Source organism: Pinus tabuliformis, chromosome J, assembly GCF_031772625.1.
Source record: "Pinus tabuliformis cultivar Carrire ecotype Pingquan chromosome J, CPIR1, whole genome shotgun sequence".
Lineage (NCBI taxonomy): Eukaryota > Viridiplantae > Streptophyta > Pinopsida > Pinales > Pinaceae > Pinus > Pinus tabuliformis.
In genome coordinates, this window is record NC_142295.1 from 52089829 (window position 1) to 52109380 (window position 19552).

The 19552-nt window shown below is 35.2% G+C and overlaps 1 pseudogene across 1 annotated transcript; it reads left to right on the plus strand.

The window, feature by feature from the left end:
* Positions 1-1211: 1211 nt before the first annotated feature.
* On the plus strand, positions 1212-8890 carry LOC149225444 (uncharacterized; annotated as a pseudogene). The gene is made up of 14 exons (XR_016248268.1): positions 1212-1612; positions 2276-2572; positions 3029-3298; positions 3479-3594; positions 3738-3837; positions 4812-4891; positions 5035-5134; positions 5739-5885; positions 6018-6078; positions 6172-6269; positions 7111-7253; positions 7377-7510; positions 8074-8152; positions 8347-8890. The product of XR_016248268.1 is annotated as an uncharacterized LOC149225444 (transcript).
* Positions 8891-19552: the final 10662 nt, after the last annotated feature.

Below are 19552 nucleotides of genomic sequence, written 5' to 3' on the forward strand. Positions count from 1 at the left end.
AGCCACCGTTCTCGTTAAAAAATGCAATAGAAACGCGACAACACCGAAAACGTCGTTTTGTATGGCCGTTCTCGTTTTTATCGGTGAGAAACCAGTTTTTCAGAAACGATTCGTTTCTTACAGCGGCCTGATGCAAAACGTTCTTCGATTTTCCCTGCAACGTTTTGGTTTCTCCACCGTTTCACGGTTTCCTATCCAAACTCATACAAAGTCCTGTTAACTATGGTTCCAAAAACAAACTGCATGCAAACTAGTTTCATTTTTCGGTAAAGCAATTTCTAACTATTGTTCGAAAAACAAACTGCATGCAAAAGGCAAAAGGCATTGCAAGCAAACTAGTTTCATTTTTCGGTAAAGCAAGTTCTAGGGCAGATTTAAGCTGCAGAGAGGAGAGCTGATTCAGTAGATGCAACCGAGGCTTGGATCAGATCCGAGCAGAGGAGAGGAGGAAGTGAGTGCGCCAAACAACCCGACTTAGCTTCTCGCCCCAGTCAGTTAGCTTCATAAATATCTGGTAAGATAATTTAAAGGCTCCTGATTTATTGTTTTTTTGCCTGAGGTGTTCTAAATGCCAACAAGTGCATATATTTTAAATGTAACTCCATCTTTCAAATCCTGATCCCCAACCAATTTGGTTGAATTGCTGATGTTTTATCACAAGACATATCGACATTTTTGTCCACAATTTTCTCCATTTGCATATGAATTTTCCACGGTACCATATATTGTTACTTTCGATCAATTAAAAACAAATTTTTTTGAAGAGTTCTGGACTCTAGCAGGGTTTATGGTCTCTGTTGTAGAGTTTGCATTACTTGAATGCTTAAGTTTTATGGGTTTTATAGCTGATATATTTGTAGAACCTCTCTCCTTTTGTGCCTTTCAAAGAGAGTTGTTAATACTACCCACTAGAACTTGCACAAGGAGAGTTGTTAATACTACCCACTGGGACTTGCACATTTTTTTATCTGAAGTTGGTATGCTTGCCTGCAAAACTACTACTCTTAATCTCTAGCCAGTGATCAAGAGCAATAGTTTTGCGGTGAATTCCTATTCTTCCTTCCAATTTTAGTGCTAGAATCTACAACAATCATTGAAAAACTTATTAGACTATAAACATATATCATTCATTTAACTATGGACTAATTTATAAAATGAAATCCCTTTATCAGCCAGTTTGTTTGTTCATTATTTTTATTTTACATTAATTACGCCGTAAGGCGTTTCCCTTTGAAATGAATTGCCCCAGCCGTCGCCGTGTCCTATTGTTAACCGTGGATTTGTGGTGTTAGACGATTGAACAAAGTTTGATCGTTGATCCAAAACTGAAACGGTTCATGAAACTGAAACTGAAACGGTTCATGAATTTTCAAGGACCAGAGAGTCTGCTCAATAGCAGCGGCAAGATGCCTTTGCCATGGAACACATCGAAGCCTCGATACTGTTTCCTCGCAAGCAGAACACCACATCGACCCTGGCAGCGCGCAAAAATACATATGAAAAGAAACAGATGCCACTCAGACCGCCAGCAACGATCAGAGGAAATTTTTCCACAGGGGAGCGATGTCTCCGTCCTCTGCAGAAACAGGGTGCTTCAATGAATAAACACAGCGTATGCATTCTCTCCTTGTTTTTACAGATAATTTATATGCTGCAAACATGTCATTCCCTCAATTGGGTTTATTACAGTGAAATGTGGCTAGGGGGCAACAGGTTATCAGCCTCTCTGCTCAACCATCGAAATTTTTTTAAGTGGATACCCTTTTTTGGTACGTTCAGTTGGAAGTGTGAATCAGGATTTGGTTTTATTGTTTTTGCCATCACAGAGCGACAGATTTATCCCGGCAAGAGGATCCATCGATTTGGAGGTAGCTAGATTCATGATCACGCAGAAGCAAAAGGACAGTGACGATACCCATGTCCTCTCCCCTTCCCCCTCCTACATATGAAAAGAAACAAATGCCACACAGACCGCCAGCAACGATCAAAGGAAATTTTTCCACAGGGGAGCGATGTTTCCGTCCTCTGCAAAAACAGGTTGCTTCAATGAATAAACACAGCGTATGCATTCTCTCCTTGTTTTTACAAATAGTTTATATGTTGCAAATATGTCATTCCCGCAATTGGGTTTATTACAGTGAAATATGGCTAGGGGGCAACAAGTTATCAGCCTCTCTGCTCAACCATCGAAATTTTTTTAAGTGGATACCCTTTTTTGGTACGTTCAGTTGGAAGTGTGAATCAAGATTTGGTTTTATTGTTTTTTCCATCATAGAGCGACAGATTTATCCCGGCAAGAGGATCCATCGATTTGGAGGTAGCTAGATTCATGATCACGCAGAAGCAAAAGGACAGTGACGATACCCATGTCCTCTCCCCTTCCCCCTCCTCTTCCAGAAAAGCATACAAGAAGGAGATGGCAGCCACTTTATTGAAGAATGCCCGTGCTGCGGACAACAATTACAGAATTCTTTCTTTCAATGGAAAATCATCGACTGTTTCCCAGGCTTCACAAGAAAATGTGCTAGCTAATTTCCCTATTTCTAGAAGAGCACGCAGATATATTGCTCAGGTAGGCCTGGATTTCATATTTTTTTACCGTCATTTTCACTAGATATTCCATAATCAAATCTTGAATACCATTGATGTTTACTCGTTATTGAATCAAAGCCCTTGATCCTATTTTCAATTACAGCATTATCCCATATGGAGGAATGTGCTACACAGATTTTTTTCTTTTTCATTTGTAACGCTGAAATCGCTACCACACCCATTCCAATTTCTTAATTTTTTTTAATAACAGAATGATGTTAGAAATCATTTCAGTACAGGAAAAGTACCCCTTTGCAAACAAAGCCATGATAACATTTTTTTGTTTTTAACCATTGATATACTCTTCGGACACCACAAAAACTACATAGTATTTGGGGTTTTTGTTATTAGTACACTGGATATGCCTATCTGAGGACCATTGTCCTTTGTCCCTTTTTTTTCACCTAGTAATTTAACTTATCCATGTTGATTGCAGTCTGCAGATAGAACCCTGGATGCGCACGACGTTCTGGATGATTATTACTTGAATCTATTGGATTGGAGTTCCACCAATGTTTTGTCCATAGCCCTGAACAACACTATATACTTGTGGCATGCTTCTGATAGCTCTATATCTGAGCTTCTGATTGCAGATGAAGAAGAGGGCCCCGTTACCAGCGTTAGTTGGGCACTCGATGGGACGCAAATTGCCGTTGGGTTGAATAATTTTGTTGTACAGTTATGGGACTCGCAATCTAATAAAAGGGTAAATAAAACCTGTTTATCTCTTCCAAGGTTTTCTCATTCTAAGATAACCAACAGCATTTATGTTTTATGGACAAACTGAAACAGGAAGATTTTATTAACTCGTTTGATAGCTTTCTTCTACCATATTTTTCCCACTCAAGATCTCTGCAGTAATTTCTGTGCCTCTGTTATTTTTCAGAATTATATGTTCAAGTATGATAGTGTCCACGGACAATGGAAGCATCATGAAGTCAAGGTCAAAGACTCGAAAACTTTACTCTTTGGAGAAACATCTGTTGCTATATTCGGTTTGAGGTAAAACACTTGTTTATGGAGATCAATGAGAGTTTCGTAGGTCAGTTACTGCTTGAGCTTAGGCATGAATAGAGTGTGAGCGCTGACATTGTCTATTTGTTCCCATTTGTCTAACTGTTCACATTTTGGTTTGAAAACTGTAGAAATCCTGAGGAAATACCATGGGGCGAGGTTGACGCAGAGTATGTGGTTGAATCTACAGGTGTCTTCATCGATAAAGAGAAAGAAACTGCTCACTTGAACGTTTGAATATTACCATTCCACAATTCAATTATAATTGATTTTTTCCTTCAAAGTTTATCGGACATGCTACTAATAAAAATACAATGTACCTAAAAGTTGATAAATGATATTTGAGGTAACTAAGGAGTTGTCACATGTAATACCGCTCCCTCCCTACATGAGCAAGGAGATTTGGCAATATCATGTCTCAAGTAAAAAAATTACCTCAGCTTCTTCAAGATAGCCCTAAGAAACCTGAAATGTCTGAAATGTCTTCTCTTCATGGGAAGTTATGATCAGGACCTTACCTGAACAAAACTTAGTATGACCAGGGTCTTACCTGAGCAACAAACAGTGAGACTACCACCTTACCATGTCAAGTGACAAAATACAGCTTGTTACCATTACTTTCACGCAGTCATGAAAGTGCACTGTTGTTCGAAACCTAGGGCTCATGATTTTCCTATCTTTACATCCAAATTATCTCTTTGTAAAGCCCACTCTGTTAAGCCAGAAATGTTATCAAGGCTTGATTTTCTCTCTTCAAATCCTGCTCGATCATTATATACGGTATCTTTCAAGAATATTTGAGTTCATTTGCATAATGAATACATTATTCTTTGGCAAAGTCCGCTTGTGTAATATATACATTATTCTTTGCTAAAGTCCTTTTAAATGAGCAATTTTTCTCTTCTTCCTTATTTATCTATCTAGGAGGAATTCTTTATTGAAATTTAGGCATATCTGCACATCATTCTCCTGATGAATTTTTGATCGTCTACTTGAAAATTGTTCTTCATTTTGCATTTTTTGTTCCTCGATTTATTCCCAACAACATTTATGTTTTACAGACAAACTGAAACAGGAAGATTTTATTAACTCGTTTGATAGCTTTCTTCTACCATATTTTTCCCACTCAAGATCTCTGCAGTAATTTTTGTGCCTCTATTATTTTTCAGAATTATATGTTCAAGTATGACAGTGTCCACGGATAGTGGAAGCATCATGAAGTCAAGGTCAAAGACTTGAAAACTTTACTCTTTGGAGAAAAATCTGTTGCTGTATTCGGTTTTAGGTAAAACACTTGTTTATGGAGATCAATGAGAGTTTCTTAGGTCAATTATTGCTTGAGCTTAGGCATGAACAGAGTGTAAGTGCTGACATTGTCTATTTGTTCCCATTTGTCTAACTATTCACATTTTGGTTTGAAAACTGTAGAAATCCTGAGGAAATACCATGGGGTGAGGTCGGCGCAGAGTATGTGGTTGAATCCACAGGTGTCTTCACCGACAAAGAGAAAACAACTGCTCACTTGAAGGTTTGAATATTACCATTCCACAATTCAATTATAATTGATTTTTTCCTTCAAAGTTTATCCGACATGCTACTAATTAAAAATACAATGTACCTAAAAGTTGATAAATGATATTTGAGGTAACTAAGGAGTTGTCACATGTAATACCGCTCCCTCCCTACATGTGACAACTCCTTAGTTACCTCAAATATCATTTATCAGTAATACCGCTCCCTCCCTACATGAGCAAGGAGATTTGGCAATAGCATGTCCGCTTTGGCTCTTTCTCAATTTATAAAATTGACACTGTTGACTGATATCGACATAACCAACCCTATTCTAAGTTGAAACTTCTTTCAAATTGAGCAGTCACCTCATGAAAGGTTACCTTAAAATTGCTCCATAGTTGTGACTATTCGAAATTGACGAGGTGATTAAAAAATAACATGTTTGTTTTCAGTTTCTTTGGAGAACAATCTATTCTATGATTTTTTTTGTGGTGCATGCAAAAATATTTGAAAGGCTATTAACATATCTAATTTTGTAAATTTCAAACGGTATAAAGTGCAACAATGGAAATTACAATTTGAACTCCATATAATAATTTTTTTTTGTTGATTTCTAATAGGCAGGTGCTAAAAAAGTTGTTATCTCAGCTCCAAGCAAGGATGCACCTATGTTTGTTGTTGGGGTTAATGAGCACCAATACAAATCTGATTTGAACATTGTTTCAAATGCAAGTTGTACTACTAACTGCTTGGCTCCCTTGGCTAAGGTTTGCAATGATATTTTTACTAAATTATCACAGTTTTCATTGTATAGGTGTCTTTATATGAGAAAAATTACATATTGCTGGGGAGGAACTATATGTTGAAAGAGAACAAAAACACTATGTTTTCTCTAGCAGGTAATCAATGACAAGTTTGGCATTGTTGAAGGTCTCATGACAACTGTCCATTCCATCACAGGTACACTTACTATGAACTAGTATTATGCCCTTGAATTTTATTGATACAAGGCGTTTGCAAGCTGCATTGACTTATGTTTCTGTATGTAAACAACAACACAGAAGATAGTTGATGGACCATCAAACAAGGACTGGCGAGGTGACAGAGGAGCTGGTTTTAACATTATTCCTAACAGTACATGAGCAGCTAAGGTAGGAAGCAACAAATTATCAATGATGATTAAACATATTTAAAACCATCAGTAAATATTTTATTCTGGTGATTATCATTCACATTAAACACTTTATAAGGTTAGTTTTATTGATTTACTTCTCAGACAATTCTTTCGGTCATTCTTTTCATGTATAAAAATTACCTCACCTGCTTCAAGATAGCCCTGAGAAACCTGAAATGTCTGAAATGTCTTCTCTTCATGGGAAGTTATGATCAGGACCTTACCTGAACAAAACTTAGTATGACCAGGGTCTTACCTGAGCAACAAACAGTGAGACTACCACCTTACCATGTCAAGTGACAAAATACAGCTTGTTACCATTACTTTCACACAGTCATGAAAGTGCACTGTTGTTCGAAACCTAGGGCTCACGATTTTCCTATCTTTACATCCAAATTATCTCTTTGTAAAGCCCACTTTGTTAAGCTTGTCTGTTTCTATTTTCCACTGGTGTTTGTTCATCCTTATGGTTACCCTTGACAGTTAGGTGACTGTTAGGAGAGCAAATGGGAAGTACCACTTCATTATAATAGGCGCAACAACACAGTTGCTTGACATTGGATCCCATTTGAATTTAATATTTTTTATTTCTTACCTAATTTTCACATTTTATCATATTGTCCCATGCTTCGGGTGATTAGGTTTTATTTGTTTATTGGATTTCTTTGGAGAAACATTAACTGTGTACTTCCAATTGGTTAATTCTTTGTAATCTAGTTGGGTTCTGCATATTTTTCTTCTAATTTTGTTAATATGAATCCCCACCAGCATCACCTTTTATGTTCTCACAGCTACTAATTGTGATTGTATTTTTGAAGGCTGTTGGCAAGGTTCTACCAGCTCTCAATGGAAAGTTGACTGGAATGGCCTTCCGAGTACCCACACCAGATGTTTCAGTTGTTGATTTGACTGTTAGACTTGAGAAGTCTGCCACTTATGACGAGATCAAGGCGGCCATTAAGTAAGTAGTCTCAGTTACCCCCTAAGAAGAGGAAGGGAAGAGGATATATACAATCTCTGTCAGGAATAAGTTTCGAGGTTGTGTATTTCATTTTAACTATATATGGTACATTTCATTTTATAGGGAGGAATCTGAGGGAAAATTGAAAGGAATTCTTGGTTACACAGAGGACACTGTGGTAACCTTGTGCCATATAGAGACTTGACAACTAACAACCCAAAAAACTTCAAGAACTTGAAGAAGATATAGTATATTGGGTAAGATTTATTGTTTCCAATTCCAGAAGAGAAAAATCCTTTCTCACTCATGTCACAATTTTCACTCATACTTCTCTAAAGTTAAGAATTGTACTTATCAGCGGTCCAATGCATTCACAGGCTTAGGGATCGTTTCACTACCTTTGTTGAACAGGGAATGATAATTTTGTATTGGGAGAAACATATAAAGAGCACTGCTCATTGAAGTTTTTTCAAGCTTTTGTCAGGATTATTGAATGTATTAGAACTAATTCAGAATCTATTACTATTATTTTCAATATCTTGTACTTTTTTTTTCCTTCATTTCATTGGATAAATCATAAAAGGTTTTATTCAAGCTTTGATTCTGCCATTTTTTTGTTACCAAATTTTGAAATATTTACATATTGCATACCTTGTTTTCACTAAAACAATTTGAAGGAGAATACCAATCATTCTCTCTATTGTTGGAAAAATAAAATAGCTTAATATTGTTGGAAAAATAAAATCTCTGCTGCTTTTGACTTTTCAAACAGGCCAGATGGAGGGAAATACTTATTTTGTTGTTATTGATGGTGGCTTAGATTGTTCATGATCCACTTGTACTTCCAGAGGATATGAATCCAGCACTTGCAAACTTACTCGAAGGTCTTCTTTGCAAGGGTAAGTGACTTTTCTCAATTGAATGTTTTACAGAGAAGATTTTAATTTTAAGAGTTGCATTGCTGCAAATTTTGAAATTCACCATAATAATCAAGCTGCCACTATTGGTTTTCACAGATCCGAAGAAAAGGATGAGCTTAGAGGCTATTGCAAGGCATCCATGGGTTATGAAGGATTTCACGTCAATTGTGCAGGTTTTGGGGAAATGTGAACAGGGTAGCTCCAGATATCATTTTGATCATCATGAGCAAACTGTAGCTTCCTCTGAAGCATTGTCAGAATCAGTTTAACAGGGATGGTTATGGTTTTTATTTTTACATATTTCATGGCTGCTTAGTCATGGAAGAGATGTTGTGGTTCTTCAGAAGAGGGGGTTCCTTTGCTCATTGTATTTATATTGAGTTGCTCTATGATGCTTGTACATTGTATCTGCCTGTATGACTTTAGATATTCAGCGGCATGCTTTAGTTGGACTTCCTTCTAATGCAATAGGGACCTCAAAGGAATATTATTTGACAGTTATAACCATGCAAATAATAATCAAGAATCACATGATATGGTGGCTAATGTTCAAACTTCAAACTTTCAAAGCACTTCACTGTCAAGAGCTCTGGGGGAATTCTTCAAGATCTCGGTGTGTCAGTTGCAGATTATGTGCTGGTAAGGTTGTAGCAAGCAAGTTCAGTGTCTCTGTTGTAGAATATGTGCTGGTAAGATGTAGCAATCAAGTTCATCATACTAGGAATTCCCTGGTGTAATTCACAATAAAATAATATTGCAATTTGTGCATCCTCCTTGTAAAGGGATGTGAGGCGGAGGGTTTTAAGCACCTTGTGCATGTAATAACTCTATTTATGATAGCTTATTTTTTACGGCTTTGTGCAACCCGTTTTCAAGCTAGGTTGGTTGCCAGTCCAAATATCTGCAGAGATCTTGGCCATTTCAAATTGATCTAGAATCGGTCAAGTTAGTTTTCTTGTAGTGGAATATTATAAAGACCTTTCCTTTTATGGTTGTGGTACACAACTTGACGAGTGTAACAATAGAAAAGCAAGCTAATTGTGTGGCCAGGTTTTTGATGGCAGTGATGGAACTGTCCCTGAATAAAATGGTCATATGGGGCTTCATATTTAGATTGTGATTTTTATTCTTATCTATTGATGTTGCATCTGTATATTCACAAACGAAACCCAATAGATTTGTTGCTGATTTCTTGGAGTTGAGGGTTTCTATAACAAGATGATTGGTACCAGAAAGCCACCAAAGATGCGAGTTTGAATGGAGGATTTTGGGAAATCTCAAAACTGATTTTGTCTACTCATTTGCTACATGGCTGAGTTTGATCAGATTTCCAGTCGGTGCTTATACCAATCCATTGAACTGATAAGAAGGCATTAGAGTGTTAGTATTAAATGGCTTATTGAACTGTGGAACCTTGCTTGCGGATTGAGTGATGTATGAATAGCCATTTCATGTTTTTGCTTGAAATTGCAATATCCATCTTTGTCTGAGCTTCTAATTTTAAGCTTTTGCAAGTGGGGTTAAAGTTCAGCAGTGAAGATGGTTGTATGTTTTTTTTTATCTATTAGACTAACCTAAGTACCCACGGGGGATTTGAACCCGTGACCTATCGCAAGGAGTGCCTTAACAGTGCACCCATTCACCGTCAATCCAAAGCCCCGTGGGCAAAGATGGTTGTATGTTAAGGCAACCACTAAGGTTAAATTTCTTGAGCCATGAATAAGCAATTGGAGCCATGTGCAAATCCCTGGGTGATTTTGACAGAAAAGTACGCGCTATCACGACAGCTTAACCAAATGAAAGTCCTCGTGTTCAGTTGTTTACCCCTCAAGGGCCACTTTAATTGTTCAAGTGGGCTGCTTCTTGTGTCTGATTCCCAGGCATTGTAATGTTTCTATCTGAGCTTTAGAAGGAAGCAATTTCAAAGAAAAATTGCAATTATTCTAGAACTTGGAACTCAGATAGTGAAGATTGCAGACGAAGAGAGTTGAATGGGGAGATGCTGGAAATTTCGGGTATTGTACAAACTTGAAATGGTAACTCATAAGTCAAAACTGAAATCTATATTACAGTTTTTGTATTCATTATGTATTCAAAACCAACTGTTTTTCAATTTTTAATTACACAATTTTTTTCATGTTTAACTTGCAACTAGATTGAGATGTTATGCTGTGCAAGGAAAGGAGACTTGGCATAAATGGCAGTTGCCTGTAATATTAGTTTTGAATGTGCTAGATTGTTGACACTGAAAATAATATTTCTTACACTTGGTGTGCATTTGGTCGTGATAATGTCCATCGATATTTTGTTCCAGTTTTTTGGTGGCTTGTAAGTTCAATGCATTATATCTTTATTTGTGATGTTTTTCGAAATTTCCATTTTATCATTAAATTCTTTCTATTCATTTGTTGAGGATTTGGTAAATTAATATCTAACATTAAGAAAAATAAGATTCACAAATCATTTTTGTGAGCAGCTGGAAAGGCATGACCCCTTTGAAAGTTGCAAGAGTAGGCACGTAGGCACAAGAAGAAGATCTAGAGCTGATATTTGAGACATTTCTGAAGCACTGAAGACAGATAATGAATTTGGCATGCTTGCAACATTTAAAGTTGACAAGTTTGGGGATTCTTTCCAATTCTTTGGATTAGAATGCCGACAACCATTTTCTAAGAATTTTCTATCCCCGGGCATGTTCTTGTTTAGTCCATAATTTATGTTTTAATTTGCTAAATATACAATGAAATATAAAACAAATAAGTAAGCCAAATCCCCTTCAATCAATGTTCTAAAAAGGTGTGAGCATTGTGAGTCATCTGCCATGCTCCAGTGTTTATGTTATTGAAGAAACATAGAATGACTAAATGTTGAACCAATTGTTTCAGTTACTAGGCTTTTCTATCAGTTGAAATTCCTGCAATTATAGTCTTTTGACACAGATACGACCCTGATCAAAGACACTCTCCTTGGATGTGACATGCTTGAGATTAAAATCTTGAATTGAGTCAACTTCTGCCTTGCTTAACATGACAAAGCTTTCCACCCCCAAAGCTATGATATTTTTGTCCCTTTTCTTCACCAAGTGTTTGCCTGTTGTGAACACAACCTCTACATGCAGATTGCTCTCTGTAGTTTGGTTAACAAAAAACAATTTTCTACTTAGACCAGGAATGTAAAAAAGTGTTTTTGAACATAAACTTTACCAGTTAGATGTAGTGTTAAAGACCACCACAACAAATGTCAAAGCAATTTGTAGTGGTAATTAAATATCTCTTGCTTGCGTTAATAGAGAACGATTTTCATGGGCGCATTTTTAAAGAACATATCATTAGCTTAGTGTTAATGCATTTAAAAGATCGTATTACAATTCTGTGAAATTTCCTTCATGTTTTCTCTTTTTTTTTTCAATTTCAATTTCCAGTTTTTAAAGTTGAAATGAGCTCTAATCTACAATGCTATGTATTGATAAACACGATAAGACCTTTATCTCTGACAAATATTTTTCCAAATTAATAGATTGCTAACATTTGTTATCTATACTTTTGACAACAAAATCTGTGAGCATTCAAGTTGTCTGTAAATTTCAGATATCAGCGAGAAGAAGCAAGAATTGAAGCTTTGGTAAATCTCAAGACTTCCAAATATGAAGCTGCAACCAAAAATCTTAAGGTATAAGGAGTGTGCCTATAAATATTGGTACACATTTAGGAATATTTCTATAATTCTGGTCGTTTACAACATTTAGAAAAAGTGAATAGACATGTTGATATTTAGGTCATTGACCTAATGCATACACTATATGGATAATGGATTTCCGCACTTTCTGCCTTACGGCATTTCCTTTGCAACATCTGGTGCAAATGCTAGTTTACATTTCCTCGTTATTTTGTTTTATTAATGTCGTGTTTGGTAAATTTTAGTTGTTCAAGCCTTTATTAGAATTGTTATATTTCCTAATATAAACTATATTTTTAATACATAATTAAATTCAAAATCATGAAATTTTTTGAAGGCATTTATAAAAGTTTAATCAACTTAAATATTTTATTCCAACTATTTTTAATGATATTTCAAAAGTCATTAAAAAACATATTTATAAAAATAAAAAATATTATAAAGTTGAGATATTAGATATAATGTTTAATGTGTTATTATGTTGCATTGCATGTGTTGGTTTCTCACTACGTCATATAGGCATGTCTCCATCAATGTTTCCGATGTCATATCTTCCATGTTCTATTTGTCATGGGGTTATGTTTGTAATTAAATTTGTGACATTGCAATGTAATTTTTGTGATTTCACAAACAAGCTTGTAATGGGTTTAGATAATGATTGTTTTGTTTTATGTTTTTCATAAAAAGAAATGTCTTTTCTCTATCTTCGTTTCTTGAATGCGAAATCTCTAAACATCGTTTCTCGTCTCGTTGTCGTTTCTCGTTTCGTTTCCATTTCTAATAACATAGATGATCATACCAATGTTAAGGCTAAAGTTAAAAAAGTTGTAATCCATTTGAAGATAATAAAATAAATAAATAAAATACTCTTCAGTCATGTAGTCAAAGTATTTCCACCCTTCATGAATGAATCTTGTGTGACTACATGCCAACAAAACAAAAGTGAAGGTGACATGGTTTGGCTTCAAACCCACCTACTACATTTGACATAAGTTTGTGATGGCATCCTTGCCATGCCTGTGAATAACATATCCAAAAATCATTGCCATGCCTTTGAGTAGAATATCCAAAAATCATTGTTGTACAAGTGACTACGTCTCTCATGGGAATTTTTTCAAACATTCGATGTGCTTTCCGTAGACTTCCACACTTGGAATGTGTGTCTATAATAGCACTTTTCATGAAAATGTTTGAATCAAAACCTCTTCTGATTATGTAACTGTGTGTTTCATTGGCACGTTGCAGAGCTGCTATATGAGCACATGCAGAGAGAACACTTACAATGATGACAGTTTGAGGTTCCTCACCTACTAATTTCATTTCACCTAGGAGTGTCAAGGTGTCAAGGCCTCAGCTTCATGCCCATGCGGCTATGTTCCTGTCCTGAATTGTGTCAAAGACATTTTATGCAGCGTTTTTATTGCCACATTTAGGATGCCCTGCGATCATCACATTTACCAAGATCAAGTTTCTGTAGGAGATTTTGTCAAACTCATGGAAAATATCCATAATTCTCCCACATTTTTCATACATGTATACAAGTGCATTACTCATGACAACATCGGAAACGAAATTTCCGTTTATGATTATGTAACCATGGATCTATTTTCCTGGCTTCAAAGATGGTAAGTGGGCACATGCAAAGAGAACACTTGAGATGGTAGTTGAATCTGTTATCACATATGCCATTTTCATTCGTTGAAATAATTTTAAGCACTCATTACAATATCCATTCTGGGCATAAGAGGAAATCATAGAATTCCATGAGACCGCATCTTTTTGAGACATACTGTCAAACATACGATTAATTAATGAAATATTTGTTGTTTTTTTTGCTTGGAAAAAAAAACATACGGTATGAAACCTCCAGACTCCCACAATGTGCATAAAACGTTAAAAAGGAATTTCTAACAATATTGAAAAACTTAATTGCTTCACTTCAAATTATGTAATTATGGATCTTCTTGCCTTTTTTAAGATCTCCTAATTGGGAGCATGTAGAAAGGACAAATGAAGTTGTAATTGAATAAGATTTCAAACCTTCTTGTTGCATTTGATGAAAAAGGCTTAAGGCATGATCAAAATACCCATTATGTCTATAGCCAACAATAATTTCATTCCAGCCGATCACATCTCTTTGTTCTATTTTGTCAAAAACTTGGATCACATACTCTATAATCCCACAATTAAAATACATGTCTACAAAGGCATTCCCCACAGAAATATTTGATTCCACTCCACTTTTTATTATGTAACCATGGATTTCCTTACCTTGTTGGATGTCTACTAAATGGGCACACACAAAGATAATGCTTATAATTGTAACTTCATTGGGTTTCACACCTACCATTATCATTTGGTGAAGAAGATCTAAATCCAAATCGCAATGACCAATTGGTTGTAATGGGAAATCATTACATTCCAGGAAACCAGATCTTCTTGATTAATCCCATCAAACACTCATATCACATTCATAATCTTGTTACATTTGGAATGCATGGTTAGAAAATAATTCCCCACAAGGACCTTTCATTCAAGTGTGCATTTAATATTGTACCCGTTGAAATACTTGAGAGAGTATATTTACCTATTACAATGACTTTCATACACTTCTTTCCTGATTCACAAAGAAGTTCAACACAGAGAAGTTGCCTTAGTATCACAAAAGCAAGAGACAACCATCAAGGAAAATGAACTAGTACATCTTCTCTGACCACCTGAGCACCTCTAGAGACATGACCTACCCTTGGAAGATGTGGCCCTTGTTCGCACTGATAGGGGAAGATTGTGGAGGCCCTGCATGTTTGCACTCACAGGGTACCCAACATATGGCGCGCGAATATTTCTGACACTGGTCATGGAGGTTGATGGTGATGGAGGCTTTGCAATGCATCTTCAGTGGTGGTGGTCAGCATCACGATTAGATGTCACAAATGGTGCATGTATTAGCCCTAGGTTAAAATTTCATGTAATAAATTTAATAAAGACAAAAAAAGACCAGGGTTATGGGACACATATTCCAAGCTGAATGTTGGGTAAAGCGTCCTAGTGGACATCACTTTTTGTTTATTATGGCTAAGGAAATTGGCAAAGACTTTGAAATGACCAAAATATATTATTTGACATTTATTTATGAAAATAAAGGAAAATAAGATAAAAGGGGGATGAAAGGTCATAGGTTGCATGTGAGGAGGAAATTGAAGGAAAATAGAGGAAAATGAATAAATTAGAGGCATCAATAATAAAAAGGCATCAAAGCATCAGTTGGAGCCTTTTGTTAGTTTAGTTTTGGAATTAGTTTTAGAGAGGAGAAGAGCACCAAAACGAAGAAGCAAGAAAGCAAGCAAAGTAGAGCAAGGACAAGCAAAGGAAAGCAAGGATCAAGCAAGGAATAGTTGGATTAAGTGGATATAGTGGGATTAATTGCAGGTATCAAGTTGCATGTATGACCTCCTTATTAGTTTTGACATGCATGGTACATGCATGTGTGTATTTTGTCCATTTGTTGTCATTAGCATGGGTTTTGTCTTGTTTAACAGTGGTTTTAACCTTACCTTACCATTTCCGAATAGCCATGGTGTGATGGGATTCATTCTTGGTTGAGCTTTGGATTTCTGGAAGGTTTTGGATTCGGGTGAGGTGGTCTTAGGAAAATCCCAAGGGTTGGGGATGGAGACAGTTTTCTCTCGAAAGCCCTCAATAGGTGGGTGGAGATAAGAAAATTCATCAAAGGATGGTGAGGGAACTCTGAGGCATCCAAGCTTGGTTTGGTTTTGCGATCTCAAGATTGATTTAGGTGAGATCACGATAAGTTGCAGGCGGAGGTGGTTTAACCTATGGATTCCCATGGTTTTTAATGGATTGGTTTATCCCATGAGATCCCACATTCGTGCTTGGAATATGGCATGGGGGTGATTGGCTGAAAGAAAGATTTGGTTCATCCCAATCTCTGGTCGGGTGATACGTGGAAGTCCCTGACGTGGTTGGATTTTCTATATATTAATAAGAGCTATTATCATCTTGTATTTTATGAAAAAATGTACTCGTTATGATGTAGCTTTTATAATTGATTGCCATTGTTAATAATCTAGTTATATGTTGGTTATAAGCATGGTTTTATCTAAGAATGTGTTGTTTCATAATAATGACATCTTGAGCATGCATTTAATGTTTCAAATTGACTTGTTAAGACATGGGATTGAAACAAGAGTGTTTTTCTCTAACTAATGTATTATGATTGGGGCTCATGAAGGAGAATGCACGTGAATCAAACCTATGAAATGACCCATCCCTTGTGTTTTATTACCACTTTACGCGTAGGGTAAGGTCACAACGATTATATTCATCAATTTCATTAAGAAATAAAGCGATTAGAGGTAGTCAAAGGAGAAAGGCCATTGAGTGAAGCGAGTCACCAAAATGAAGCTTATCTAGTAAGTCTAACTTTCATCCTTTCTTGGATTTTTGCCTTCTTATGAGTGGGTTGACACCTTCTTTATTAATTTATTTTATTTTTTAAACATGGTTAGGGTTTTATTTTATTTTCAAATTTTGTCTGAAGGTTTTCTTAGATTCTTAGTGTTTCAATGTATTTTCTTATTAATTAATAAAATTAATAATCATTGTTGACTTAGGCTTGTGTAATAGATGATTATTATTAATACTAACAATTTTAGGCATATTAATAGTGACCTTCACAGAACACATAGCTAATTAGAAATATGACCTACTCATATTACAAAGAGTTCCTTAATTTTGACAAATGATTATTATTATTATCATTGTAAAAACAATTATTATTATCACTGTAACCTCTAGACATACCAATGAAGACCTCCAAATAATACAAAAGAGTGCCTTAATTGTGAAAAGCAATTATTATTACCAGTATAACATCTAAACATACTGATAGAGACCCTCAAATAACACAAAAAGGTAATAAGAAATTTTAACCAATAATATTAAAAAAAATCCCTTAACAATACAATGTTTTCCCAAATAATCTACACCCATGCACTAAGCATTAACATTGTTAATACTCACTTTGACCATCAAGCATGAAATTTCTTTCATCTTTTATCGGCATTGAGTTTTGACGAGAAACAACAGTAACTTATTTTCATCACTACACACATTTAACGAGTTCCCTAATTGCAACACATTTCATGAGCTGTCATTACATTATGTTTAACTAGAACAACCACATTTGCATTAGTAAATATGGTTGATATACGCCGAAAATATATAATTATGATTATTATTATAAATTAATATTACTACTATTAATAATTAATATTAATTTTATTAAATTTATTAAACATAAATTTAATTTAAATATAATATTCTTAATATAAATATAAATATATTTAACTTATTATTATTATTATTTATTAATTTATAAATATAAATAACTAATTATTATTATTATTTTATATTAACTAATTAACTATTAATGTTTTTATAATAAAAATAAATAATAAAAATATTATTTTTCTAATAATTATTATTAATTAATTAAACTCAAGGATTTATATTTAACCTAAGGACTAATATTAAAAATTCTATAAATAACATTATAGCCTACTAGCCCCAAGGGTTAGCTCAGTTGGTCGCGTTCCCGTTGCTAAGTATGTCACCAGTTGGGAGGTCTCGGGGTCAAATCTCCTCGACACCCTTGGGGTTAGGCCTTTGCTTGTTTGGCTGGCGGGTAGATCCCTTCAGGTTGAGTTGCCTGGATTTTTCCCGTGGATGTACGGGCCACCCAGTGTCCGTGAAGTACCCTTAAAAAAAAACATTATAGCCTATGAATATGAACCCTTAGATTAATAAACTCAAAGGATTGATATTATAAACCCAAGGAAATAATAAACCCGAGGGATTTATAATAAAAAACCAAGGGATTATAAACCCAAGGAAATAATATTAAACCCAAGGGATCAATATTATAAAGTCAAGGTACAAAAACGCTAAAATAAATATTATAAACCCTAAAACAATAATGGCTGGCTATGATTGATTTTCATATTGAGATAACCTTTTTCACAATGTGACATTGGACCATGGTTGACCATGATTGATTTTAATATGGAGACAATCTTTGTAACAATGCGACGTTGGACCATGGTTGATTTTCATATTGAGAAAATATTTATCACAATGTGACGTTGGACCAAGGTTGACCATGATTATAAACCCAATGGATTTATATTAAACCCAAAGATTAATATTATAAACCATATGAATAATATATACCCAAGGGATTGATATTATAAACCCAAGGGAATAATAAACCCTAGGGATAAAAATTATAAACCCAAGATATATAAACCCTAAGATAAATATTATAAACCCTAAAATAAACATGGTTGACCATGGTTGAGACAATCCTTGTCACAATGCGACATTGGACCATGGTTGACCATGCTACACCATGATTGATTTTCATATCAAGACAATCTTTGTTACAATGCGATGTTGGACCATGGTTGATTTTCATATTGAGACAATCTTAGTCACAATGCGACATTCGATCATGGTTGACCATGGTTGGATATGATTGACCATGGTTGACCATGATTGATATTATAAACCCAAGGGATTAATATTAAAACCCCAAGGGATTATGAACCCAAGGAAATAATATTAAACCTAAGGGAAAAATATTATAAACCCAAGGTATATAAAGCCTAAGATAAATATTATAGACACTTAAATAGACATCATCGACAATGGTTGACCATGGTTGATTTTCATATTGAGACAATCCTTGTCACAATGTGATGTTCGACCATGCTTAACCATCGTTGATTTTCATATCAACACAATATTTGTGACAATGTGACGTTCGACCATGGTTGACCATGATTGACCATGGATGACCATGGTTGACCGTGGTTGATGATGATTATCATATTGAGACAATCTTTGTCAATGTGACGTAAATTATAAACCCAAGGTATATAAACCATAAGATAAATATTATAAACCCTAAAATAAACATGGTTGACCATGGTTGAGCATGGTTTATTTCCATATTGAGACAATCTTTGTCACAATGTGACGTTGGACCATGGTTGACCATGATTGGTATTATAAACCCAAGCTAATAATAAACTGATGGGATTGATATTATAAACCCAGGAGATTAATACTAAAACCCCAAGGGATTATGAAACCAAGGGAATATATTAAAACCAACAAATTAATATTATAAACCAAAGGTATATAAACCCTAAGATAAATATTATAAACACTAAAATAAACATGGTTGACCATGGTTGATTTTCATATTGAGACAATCCTTGTCACAATGCGACATTGGACCATGGTTGACCATGCTTAACCATGGTTGATTTTCATATCAACACAATCTTTGTGACAATGTGACATTCACAATGCGACATTCACAATGAGACAATATTTGTCACAATGCGACATTCGACTGTGATTGACCATGATTGAATTTATAAAACATGGTTGACCATGATTGATATTATAAACCCAAGGGATAAAAATTATAAACCCAAGGTATATAAACCCTAAGATAAATATCATAAACCCTAAAATAAACATGGTTGACCATGATTTATTTTCATATAGAGATAATGTTTGGCACAATGTGATGTTGACCATGATTTATTTTCATATCGAGATAATGTTTGGCACAATGTGATGTTGGACCATGTTTGATCATGCTTGATTTTC